Raw genomic sequence first — 12,762 nt, forward strand, 5'->3', positions numbered from 1 at the left:
TCGTTCAAGTGGGCCCCACCAGGTGGCGGTACTTCCCCGCTTGGGGCTTGACGGAGAGCACTACTTTGCTTGGGGCTTGACGGCGCGCGGTACAAGACAGTAATCGTCGTTCCGCTCATGTAGTCACGGTACTAAAACACCGGGGAATTCGTTTTTGCCTAGCGCTGGAACGTAATGCGTACTATTAAAACACCGGTACACTTGTTTACGCCTCGCGGTAGGGAGCTTCGTGCATCAAGGACAACAGGCTTTTATAGCAAAGCTGTGTACCTCTACCTGCCTCTCCTCCCAAACGGTTTCATCTCCGTTGCAGAAACGCCAAGGCGCCGAGAAAACATATAAACACTGCATGCTTTGCCCCTCACCAGGTTTCACTTTAGTGGAAATGGTCTGAGATTTTCACATTACGAAATAGCTTGAGAATTTTCAAGCAATAATCTCTTGCAATAGCAGTAAGCGCAATAGATTCTCGCCGCATGGATGAGAAAAGGGCCTGGGGATCCGGTCTGAGAACACGCACCCAGCGGTGGCATGGCTTTGTTATAAGTACAGTAGCCAACCGTTTTTCTTGTTGTAAAGGAGGCCAAGAGTAATATTTTGCTGTACTCTCTCGCCAGATCAAAACGCCCAGGCAGTCGCTTTCAAAAACAAGAGATACTGCAATTACGGACTTTTCAAGAATCGATCTGTTGACAACTCCTACTGTTTCCCAATAACAGCTTACTGCGGTTTTCATTTTGCTTTTAATATTTGTAGGGAGATGATTTCCTCTTGCTGTAAAAATGAACGACGTTTTACTCATGGAGATACCACGTTCAGCCAATTCAACTAATTTCTGTAACAGAAAATAGAGTTCGATAGCAATACCAGAAAAACACAAGAACTAAACAGTATATTTATTTCCAAATCAAAAATTACGCAAACACCTTTCGGCAGTGCGGCCACAGTCAGATGTGCTCGATTTTACTAATTCAACACATGACGTCGACTTTAATCCTGTTTCCTCTCAGCGCTCTCAAAAAAGTTTCGAAGAAATTGGGAAGAGGCTATTTGCATGTCCACATTACAAAATAATGAGTGTCTTAGTCTAAAGAGGACAAATGCCTTTGGGGGTGTTAACATTAGAATGAGGGAAAATGGACGACGTTTTTTTATTCCATTCAACAAAGCAATGATAAATGCGAAAGGTTTACAAGGGTAGAATTCCGCGATACCAGCGTACCGGCCAAGGACACCTAAAAACTACATCAGCCAGAAATTTTCGGTGTCGGCCATAACTTATGCGCTATCAGTTTGGTCTTCCGCGGCACCACACCGAGCCTGAGCATACCAAATTTTAGGCCTAACGTTAGGACAAATCAAGGCGAAAAGTCAGGGCCCTGATTTGTAGTATCAGAGAGAAAACAATTAAGGGCGCACAAGTAACAGCATCTGACGCTGCAGAGTATGGAGGTGGGGCCTTACAATGCTATTGTAGATGCATGAGCCTGAAAACGGTCTCCTGAGTTAGAAATCCACTCAGTTTGGCGTTCCTTGACACTTCGTTAAGTACAACTTTACAAAGGAATGCACCCGTTGATTTAACGACGACGATGGTAGAACGCGAAGCTTTCCCGTGTTGAATTGTTTGGTTGGGCAATCCCACACGGCGAGTATGGGCTATCTCTGGATACACACACCACTTTTATAGAATATCCGCAGCAACTCTCGAGTGTGCACTCTGTAGGCGTAGCGTTTGGGTTTGGGGTATACGGCGCTAATCGGTACCTGCTGCTTGGCGTTCAGTGACAATTATACAAATAATCTTTCTACGGCTACTTGAACGCGAAAATTTTTGTCTGTCTCTCTATCTGTTTGTCTGTCTGTCGGTGTGCCTTTCAATTCAGCCACCCGGTTAAAGTGACAGAGCCTGCACAGCAGGTTTATATACCCGCAGCCAAATCTAAACGTCTACTTCCGGCGGCAATGTTCATACTTGCCGACATTGCTGAGCCCAAAAAATATTACGCTTATCTGGGGCAAGACAGCAATAAATAAGCGATATTGGCAGTGTATTCTGTATTAAAAATACATGGATGGTTGACTCAATGAAACATACCTCTAGAAAAATACAAAAGTGGTCACCCGTGGTTTACCTAGCGGTATTTTAAGAATTCAAAGGGCAACAGTAACCAAAGGTTCAACTAGAGGGATTTCACGTTCTGCTTGGAACGCAAGTGGAGTTGGGCGCCTCGATTCACGCGCATTTCTGCCGTACGGCAGTACTGTCACCGAGGCATTCAGCGTGGCGCAGTGGAACGCAGTAAATTTAAACTGACTTGAGAAAACTGCTAGCGTCTTTATCCTGGGTGGAGAGACGCGGTAGAGGAAGAGCATGAGAGGTGAGCAGTAAAGAGAATGGAAGCATTTACCTGGCAGGGCCGGCAGATGACTATCCTCTCTCGTCGACATTTGCAACGAGGTGAGCAGGTACGCCACCAATGTCTTTGAGTGGTTGCCGGTTTGAGGTGTTAAACCACAAGATATTACGTTAGGGTTAGCGTCCTAAACCACAAAATGGGAAGTGTGGCATATCGTCTCGTGGCTAACAGCCTTTATTGCGAGTGGTAGCGTCCGCAATCTGCGGTAGTGGGGCTGGTTGCCATAGATCCATCCGAGCCACTTTTTGAGCGAAACGTCAATGGGTTTATTAACATTTTTACATTTATGAACACAGGAACAGAACCGGAAAGCCGCAGCGCGCCGTTTTTATAGATACTCGCTCCCTGGATCCCTAGGATTGGGATCACTATCCAAAACAATACTGTCCAATAGTGATCCGCAATTTTTCGTCGAGCAGCGGCGCACTCTGGAAGGGACGTGTCCTTCAAGTTAGAGTGCGCACAAACATGCACATACACACAGCAAACCCTAGCCGCTGGCCGCAAACCAACGTAGAGGGCGGGGGAGGGGGGGGGGGGGTTTCATCCGTGCAAACAACGCATGTCGCTGAAGCGCGTGCGACCCCCGAGTACGTTGCCCTCTACAGGGAGATACAGTAAACCGCTTATATAGAACACGGATATATCGAATTATTTTCTATATCGAAGCCTGTGTACGCACGTGCATGGCGTCACCAGAACGCGACCAAGCTCGGGAGTGACGCGAACGAGTGGTCAATTCTCCAATGTATTCAAAGCGACGTCGGTTCTTTACGTATGTATGTGCTCACTCTACCAAACTCGGAGGCGAGTTTTTCGTCGTTCGCTCACATATTTTAGACTCCAATATGTACCCAGGCACGTCGTCGCCGCCAACGCGCGGTGGCAGGGTCGTTCACTGTTCCCGTGATCTTTCTGCGTGTTGTGGAAGCGCAAACGTCCCGCCCCATTGCTTCTATCAATTTTTCCAGTCGTGAGCGAAGCGCAGGGTTCATAAAATGATAAAACACGGCTCAAAGGGAATGGCGAAGGTCAGACGGCAACGCCCCAAAGGGATCCTGCGGCGCAGAATATAGCAGAAGACGACGCCCGCCAGCGGATGTTCTTGCAGACGCGCGTCACTGAGAAGCGAGGCATCATAGGCAGTCACTCCGGCGTTGTTCGAGGAGGTTGACAAAACAAGAGGGATTCGCAGAGCGGGCGAAAATGCGATGTTTTGTTTTGCATAAACTCCACTAATACTCATCGCCCAAACAAAATTCTCCAATGAAGTGATTACAATGACATTGATTTACCTGAAAACGTGAACACCCATGTATCGGTAAAACCTTTTTTCAGGGCCCCTTTAATTGCAGTCCGCAGCAGCACTCCCCCACCGCAATCTTTCGAATGGATTTTGTGTGTTGTCCGGCCTGCGGTTGCTCGTCTGAACCAATGTTCAACGGGTCGCCGCCGTGTCGTTGCCGAGTGCGCATCGCTGAGTCATAACACCTTGCGGCAGGGAGAGCAACGCCATTCTTCTCGTGACAGATTTTTTGGTTGTCGTCTGAGGTTTCCACACCGCTTCGACCATGTTGAAATGGAGCAACGGCATAGACGCAGGCTTCATAACGCGTGCGACCCACGTTTGATCCCGGCCACGGGAAGCGTTTTTTTGCACTTCAGATACGACCATTCATTATGAGAAATTTGGCTTTCCTGCAGGGCGAATTGGCCTACCGGGCCATCAGTGAAGGCAATAATGCTTCGTTTTAATAACAAACCTTACACTCACTACACTCAGAACACCGTGAATAACCGTCATTTCTAGTACTTGTACCTGTGCACATCTGATGTTATACAAGCGTGCACGTGTTTTCAAACTTTGTGATGCTTTAGCATCTGTTTTTTTACTAGCGAAAATAATCCACATCTTCTCGATTTTTTCCCTTTTTTTACATGTATTTTTACTACGCGTGCGGGCATATTTCTACATCATTTTATAGTAAACATAATAGGTTTGAAAAATGAGCGCCTATGATGACCTCCGGCCTAGGTTATTTTTCTGCTGTACAATGAAGAAGGATTAACATGAAATAGGAGGCAATATGGAGTCACCCTAAGCTAGTTTGCAGTAAGCCCCAAAGGTACCCTGGTAAATCTGGTATACAAGGTATCTGCACTTGCGGATGTCACATAGGGAGCCCAAAGAGTCACCTAGCGGTCTCACTAAGAACATTAAAAGCAAATTGAGTTTTACATCACGTTTGGAGGTAAGGGCAGCTTGAGCGGCAAAAAATCACTGAGGTGTAAGACGCTCTAGCCTGATTTAAGGAGTAAAAGTGGGGCTCAAAGGCCGCGCCGTGCGTGTGGTGGACAACAGGTGAACCGTCCACCATCGGTCCAGCGTCACCACTGCCAATAGAGCATAAGAGAACTGGTGGCAGTCCAAGCAAGACGAGAAGGAGGAGAATACGTCTTTATTTTAAGACAGCATTAGTGAGCACCGCTGAAGTCCTTATATTAAGACTTCATTTGCGTTTGCTCAGCTGGCCGCTGTGTTAGCATCGGGATTGCGGTAACGAGAAGCTGTGATGAAAGCGGTTGGCAAAGGCGGAGGAAGCCAGGGCCAAGTGGTGGCACTTAGAGTCTTCTAGGCACCGCAGCAGTGTTGTCCAAGTCGCAAAAACTTGTCCGCGATCAAAGGACTCTGGGCGGAATAAGCTAGGGCAAATCGGAGTTGGAAACTGGACCCAGCATTATAAGAATATAAGTAGCTGGAATACCAAGTCTCAGACATCGGGCCTGGAGTGGATCACAGTGGTCGTTGTGATATTGATGATAATGATGACGTATAGCCACGCGTTCCTGTACGAGACAACAAACGCTTCTTTTATAACCAGCGCAACACCACTCATTCTCTAAACTGTTGTGGGTATCACAAGTGTTTCTTCCAACCAAAACTTCCTGCATCTTACAAGAAGAATGACTGCATTGCCGCGAACCCTGCTACGGGCACAAAACACAGAATAGTTTTGAACACAAGATAAAATGACCTTGCACGCTAAGGCACATGCCGCGTGCGGCAATATTTTTTCCGAGGCAAATAGTGTAACTATTTATAACTTAGCTGGAAGACTCAGGTACGATGGACAATGTTTTGGTTTTGTTTAACACGTAGTTAATTTACTTTGCTTAATGGCAAATTAGTGTGAAGGAATCTTTGACGTCCACCTCAATGCAGCCGCACGGTTAAAAGGAAAGCTGTACAACTTTCTCAAAAACTTCGCAGTTGAAGAAACATTCGTCCGGGTCAATGATTTCCTTATATTTTCCTTCACGAAACCTGCTCCACCTTACGTATTTCCCCCAAACATCGTCAATGGCTAATGGTTGTATGTAAATGCCACGTCATTCAATTTTCGAACACTGTTGACGTCACTTGAAACACTGCTAAGCATCAGCTTATTGTTGGAGGGAAGCAATTTTGCTTCATGGCCGTAATTACTTAGATATGCTGGCATTGTTGTCCACTACGTGACGTCCAGATGTTTGTTAGCCACCTACTACATATGCAAGTAGCCATGCCAGTCTAACTGGATCCAGCAGCCGGCATCAAGTTCTTTGTGGAGTTTGCTTTTATGTGCGGCTCAAAGACTAGCTACTGCGGCCGAGTTTACTATTGCTGCAATCATGAACATGGCTGTCGTTTAGCAGTATATTCTAAACAAGCGCGAAATCACGATAATTTTTGTTGCTACTTTCGGGCGACCAAAAAGCCGTGGGCGTTTAGACAACGCCTACGGATGTTCAGCCACTGAAATGGGAAAAAGGCCACACACAAGTGTTTTTTTTACATAAAGACCCGCCCTGTATTTAGTTCAAGACGCGTTAGCGCTGGTTGACTATAGGGCTTTATGAAATGCGCACGTTTGCGTAGTTTTTACGTTTTCACAGAGAAAAGTGGCCATTATTGAACATGGTTAAAACAATTTTGGCCAGCGGTATCTCGGTTTGGCCGCGTAGAACACCTAGTGAACCCGGACACCATTGCACTGCAGCACAAAGGACAGACAATGCTTAGCGAAGTAGTATCCGTAAGCGCAAAGCGCACACAACTTGGGTGCTGCCAGCTGCTACTTCTATCAAGTAACCTTCGATATGCAAAAAAAAAAAGCTTGGCTTACTCTGGTTGAGTATTGATTTCGCTTGGTTAACCTGTGATTTAGCTGTATTGCTGACCACGTCTCAAAGCCCCTCGGTTTCGTGCAACGCTCACAGAAGCAGGCTTGGCGAACGCGGCGTTCCTTCATGGTGAACGCACCGTTCCTCTTCGCCGAGGGCGAGACGAGTCACGTTGCCCGAAAAGACCTAGTTCCGCACGCATGGGACGCTGCGGCGGTGGTGGCTGCCTCGGCCGCAGCAGCTGTAGCGGCCGCCATTGGCCCCTGGAGGCGCCAACATCGGGCCCGGCGAATCAAGCAATGCGCTTAGCCGAGTGTATCGCCGGGGGTGTGTCTCCGGTAAAAAGGTCATTTGCGCATCATCCACGAAATCGCTGGACGAAAGTAGTAAAGCCTGGCTTTAAAAACTACTATTTACCTGACCAAGTAATGATTGGTAGGAACCCTATTCGCCCCCTAAGGCTCGCGCTTGTGATGTCTTGTAGTCTATGCAGTGATAAATTTCATGCACCAGTAAGTCTATACGTCGTTGAATTTTGACTCTGAAAAATCACCGCACAAGCTTCTAGCGTAAACAGCGTTATCGTTTTCGGAAAGAAATTGGCACAAAATCTTTGGGGTGATACTGAGTGTCTTTGCGTCGTGGTTCGTACTGTCTGGCGTCTACCAGCTGGGAGTTCCGACTCCGAGCTCACGGCGCTTTCTCAAAAAATACGCGACGATAATTTTGCAATGATTGCCCGGCGTATAATTCAACGCCTTAATGAAGAACACGAGGTAGGCGCTGAATTGAACCGAGCTTCATCGACGAAGCTGGCAAAAAAAACTTCAACGTGGTGATTTGCTGTGAGCAAAGACTCGCCCAAGCTTACACTTTCTCACAATATTTCCGGTCATTTGAAAAAAACGGCATGTTGGCGTAAAAATGTGCTTTACGTTTTAAACTTGATAACGGCGATCACGTCATGAGAGAATAGGTATATTTTAGTTTTTCATCCATTTTTGTATTTGGGCAATTCGTTAAGCGGTTCAGTAATGCGGCACAACAGGTATTGCAGATCCTTTTTCTTGTTTTATTGTCACCGCCGGGCTGACATTGTTCTTTCGCCTGTACTGAAAGCGGCAGCGTTCTTTGGATTTTTTTTTTGCATTACTTCCAGGAAGGAATCTTACTTCGTAGGAAAATAGTGTAACCAAATAATAAATAATTCAGTTTCTTATATTGTTTTCAGCAGATTTATCAATTTAGGTAGGAGTGTCTAGGCACAACTGCCCTTCTAAATAAATGCGTTCAATGGAATTGCATACAAGGCATCTTCGGAGAAGTTTGTATACTTAATGGCGGTGAGCGCGACCAGGGGCGGTGATGCGAAGCGCGCCTCCGGGACGTCGGCATAGGGATTCTCGCATTTGTCGTCTGCTTCACTCGGGCTCACTCCCCCTGCCGTTTCTTTGCGGTCGGTTGACGTATGATAATTGTCCGCTCCAGATTTGGCATGTGCGTAAGTTTTTATCACAATAATGTACATGAAATTGCATACACTAGCTCAAGCCGTGAGTTAAAGTAAAGTTTTGGATACAGGTACGGAAGAAACACTGCCGGCGTCGCCCCATTCCTTGCGAAGCCGGTCCTGTGCGGAGCGCAGAGTCGGAGCTAGTGGTCATCTTCTGTTTTAGGCAATCTTTATGACAAAGGTAATAGCTAGCTGCTAATAACCTACAACAGCCAAAGTGCAAGACCAAAGCAAATACCAGGCTTTCAGGGCTCTGGGCTTTGGCAGAAGGTATTACGATTCCCGTTAATCGTATTCAAGGTAACAGTTTGTGCAACCTTGCCGAACGCTCGAAAGTACTGTGTCACATCACTTTACGTTGTCATAGCATGAAAGTATGCCGACATGCAATGTGGCTTGCAAAGACGACAGGTTGAGTTCCAAATAACTCACTGTGTGTATAGGCGCGTGCTGCTTTTATACTAGGCTTCTAGCCAGTGTGGAGGTTTATTGAGCTACACGAGTCACGTTTACGGTAAAGATAGAGTAACACTGTCTTTGTTCGGACTTGGAGGGATATTTGGGTACATTTCCTACAGCGATATCTTCCCAATATTCAAATATGGTGATAGGTAAACTGCGCTCAAAAGGAGGAGGAGGCGAATCAGCAGGAGGAAACCTTTGTAACAGTAAAATCGAGGTTATTACTGGACCGGAGCCTCAGAACAGGAAAAGAGCAAAAGTAATTTTTTTTCCATTCAGAGAACGCCGTCTTGAGTAGACCAGGATGTGTTCTTTACGCCTTGAAGGGTTGGAATACAATAAAGAGCTGCTTGGAAATATTCATCGGTTTAGATTCTTGTAATATATCCACGTATACTATTTATTACGTTCGTTAGCCAGAATGTATAGCCTTCAACACCGTAATCATGCCATTTTTTTCGGGTTGAGAGTCAGTTCATTATGATAACTATGGCTACCATAGAAATTCAGGGCGCAAAAGCTGCCTTCAAGTACTCTGGACAACGTTGTCCGAGGGCGAGATCGCGGTGGCGTAGCACAGACCTCATTGTATTTGCATGTGAATAAACAACGTATATGCACCTTCTTGCACGAAGCCATAACGAAAGCCAATTTGTGAAGAAGGGAATGTATGCTATACAGTCTGAAGAAAATATCCACACGATCTTTGTGAGCCTCCCAAACATCCCCAAACGTACTAATATGACGTTTGTGACGGTGCAGGAAACTTTATGCGCTGGGAACAGAAAAAAACCATGCATCCGATACAAGTCATCAACAACGCAAGAAATAGAAGACAGCCACGGTATTTCCTGCTGTGCGATGCTCCTGTACCTAGCACTAAATTTCTGAGTCGTCATAAGAGCATCTCAAAAATACTGTAGCTAAGCCAACGCATTTTGAACACTTATCGAGGAGCCCTGAACGCTGAACCTCGCGATAAGCTAGGGAAGACGGGTTGAACATTCTTCTGACCGATGCTTTGAAAAGAGTTGTTAACCCGCCGCGGTGGCTCAGTGGCTAAGGCGTTGCGCTGCTGAGCACGAGGTCGCGGGTTCGATTCCCGGCCGCGGCGGCCGCTTTTCTGATGGAGGCGAAAAGCAAAAACGCCCGTGTGTACGAGATTTCGGCGCACGATAAAGATCCCCAGGTGGTCAAAATTAATCCGGAGCCCTCCACTACGGCGCGCCTCATCGCCTGCGTTGCGTCGGCGCGTTAAACCCCACAATCAATCATCAATCAAAAGAGTTGTTCTTTCCCTCCTCGTGTGTTTCAAACTTGTGGGGGATACAGCTTGAAATTATTTAGATGTGTCAGAAGCTGACAAAGGTGATTTTCTGGGAACACGTTATTCAATACATTAAAGCACCAAAGCGAGTGATTTTTAGCACAGGCACTGGTGCCGCTCAAAAGCGCAGTGTAGAGGACGACAGCGGCGCGAGTCCCTAAGCCGGCGTCAGAGCCAGAGGGCGCAACTCAAACATCTCGCCTTTAATAGGTGTTGATAGCGCAACATGCAAACCAATATATTGAGAGCCCAGAAAAACAGGATTGGTAGACCGCGCTTGTTAAGCGAGAAGCAGCTTCGCTAGAACAAACCCAACACACTGATGGTGATTGTTACCGGCTGCGGAACCAAGGTGAAGGTGACCATTAGTGGCTGAGCGATAATGCCTGATCAGCAGAGAGACTGAGTGGATCGAATTCGAGCATATGCTTAGCTTACGGCGTGTTGACGTAAAGACAACCGACTGAATTTCTTCCGCTTACCGAGCTTAAGCAGCGGTTATCCTTCCACAGTTAGGGTTCTGCGTGCAACAGTACCAGTCTTCAACAAAACATTCTGGGCCAGTTATGTCCTATTGCGGGCTAACAACAATTTAGTCAAAGTGCATACAAGACCAGAAGTGTTTTACAAAATACGGTAACTAAACGTGAGCATAAAATTACGCTGGCCTCATTTCTCCGCTGTACCAAGACGAGAAATGATGGTCTTTTAGTGTGCTGGAGCTTCTCAGAAAACGCATTTTGTAACGGTGTCCACACACGCTGACTCAGTGGCACCACGCGTAGCATTACGGGAGGCCGAGGAACAATGCTATGCATACTGGCGCAAGAAAACGGTTAAAGTCGTCCACGTAAGAGGCAGTGCCTTTGAGCGGAGGAAGAAAAATACCGTCACGGTCTACATACTTGCGACCACTGTGGTACGAAGGCATCTGGACACAAGGTTCTCCATGGTTGATTACCAGCATTAAGAAAAATGGGGGCTTCGGAGGGAGGGGTTATTACTATTGTAAAGAAATTGTCTTGAGGGAACCGCAGAAAAATTCAAAGGACACCATCAATTGCACCGTTTGAGATATGAGAAAGCATTTGAATCTACACACCGCAGCCGTGTAAAAGCATTAAAATACCAGGGAATAGAAGAGACCTACATAACACTTCTAGACGACGTATTTAAGGGCTGTACGGGCAGGATGACACTTCACAAGCAAAGCGGTTAACCCCCGGTCCGAAAGGAAGTAATACAGGGCGATACCATGACGTCAGATCTGTTCGCAACATGTCTGGAGGGTGTATTTCTAAAGCGTGCCTAAGCAAGCACAGGAAAAAGTCTAAAGGAAAAATACTTGAGTCATTTGAGGTTTGCAGACAACATAGTCTTGAAGAGAGAGACTGCTCAACATTTACGAAAAATGCTTGAAGAACTATAATTAGAAAACCTGGCCGTGGGGCTAAAAATAAATATGAATAAATCTGAAGAGAGTGAGAGAAATAAGCGTTTAATAAAAACCAGCAAATTTGGGGCTAGATGGCAGGAGCACCAGCCCTGTGGGGGGCATCCTTAGTCCGGGATGCCCTGGTCCTGGCTGGTTGCCCAGGCTCTAGCGACGACTTCTTGTTGCGCCGCAAGGTCCGAGCTGGTCAGCCGGTCCACCCACTGGTCGTAAGTAGGGTTGTGGATTGGAGATAAAGACGGGGATTGCTGGCATTCCCATACCAGGTGGTATAGGGTGCCAGGGGATGGGCAGTAGGCAGAGGTCGTGTAGTATTGGGTAGGGTACATTTTGTGGAGGAGTGTACGGTGGGGGTAAGAGTTAGTTTATAGCCTTCGGAGGGTAGTGGCTTCGAGACGACTAAGGCGAGGGTGATGGGAGGATATCTGCGGCGGCTGAGGTGGTAGTGGGTGAGGATATCAGGGGGGGATGAGAGGCGTATTGAATTAATTGAAGAGGGGTATTGAAGAAGGGTATTGAAGTAAGGAGGAATAAGCATGCCAAAACCATTCTCTTCAGCTTAAGAAACGAAACGCCAGAAGAAGTAAAATAGTATAACTATATCGGACAGGCGGTTAGTGGTGACCGCGACCACAAGAGAGTAATACGGCGCAGAATATAGGTATGGGCATTGAAAAAAAATCTGCGAATCTGCCGCGCAAAATTTAGCCTTTTTTCGATATAAACTGAAAGATTGATTGATTTATTGATTGATTGATTGATTGATTGATTGATTGATTGATTGATTGATTGATTGATTGATTGATTGATTGGTTGATTGATTGATTGTAGGGTTTTCTGCACCGAAGCAACGCAGGCGATGAGGCGCGCCGTAGTGGAGGGCTCCAGATTAATTTTGACCACCTAGGGATATTAAAAGTGTGCCGAAACCTCGTAACGCGGGCGTTTTTGCTTCCGCCTCGTCAGAAAAGTGGCCGCCGCAGCCAGGAATTGAGCCCGCGTCCTCGTACTCAGCAGCACAACATCTCAGCCAATGAGCCAGAGCGGCGGGTATAAACTCAAGGCTTCAGCAACGCACAATAAAAACTGGCCTTCAAAATGACAGTAATTCCTGAACTGGAATACGCTTCGGTTCTGTGGGACCCCTTTTTTAAAAAAGATATGTACCAGCTTGAAACGGTACAAAGACGCGCTATTCGGTTCATTTTTAACAAATGTAACCACTGACTAACGAACTTTTCTAATTATGGAAAACGACATTCGAGCCCTGGAAAACAGACAAAAATAAATCATCTGAAATTGTTTTTTTTATACTGGTTGCACAAAGTTAAATGCATCGGTATACATCCAATCATTTCAATCACGCCCCACAAGGCACCGGCACGCTCACAGTTTCATTCCCTATCCAGCCCACACAAATGTG

The sequence above is a fragment of the Haemaphysalis longicornis genome, unplaced genomic scaffold, assembly GCF_048455015.1.
Source record: "Haemaphysalis longicornis isolate Haplotype H1 unplaced genomic scaffold, Haemaphysalis longicornis Haplotype H1 scaffold_7, whole genome shotgun sequence".
Taxonomy (NCBI): domain Eukaryota; kingdom Metazoa; phylum Arthropoda; class Arachnida; order Ixodida; family Ixodidae; genus Haemaphysalis; species Haemaphysalis longicornis.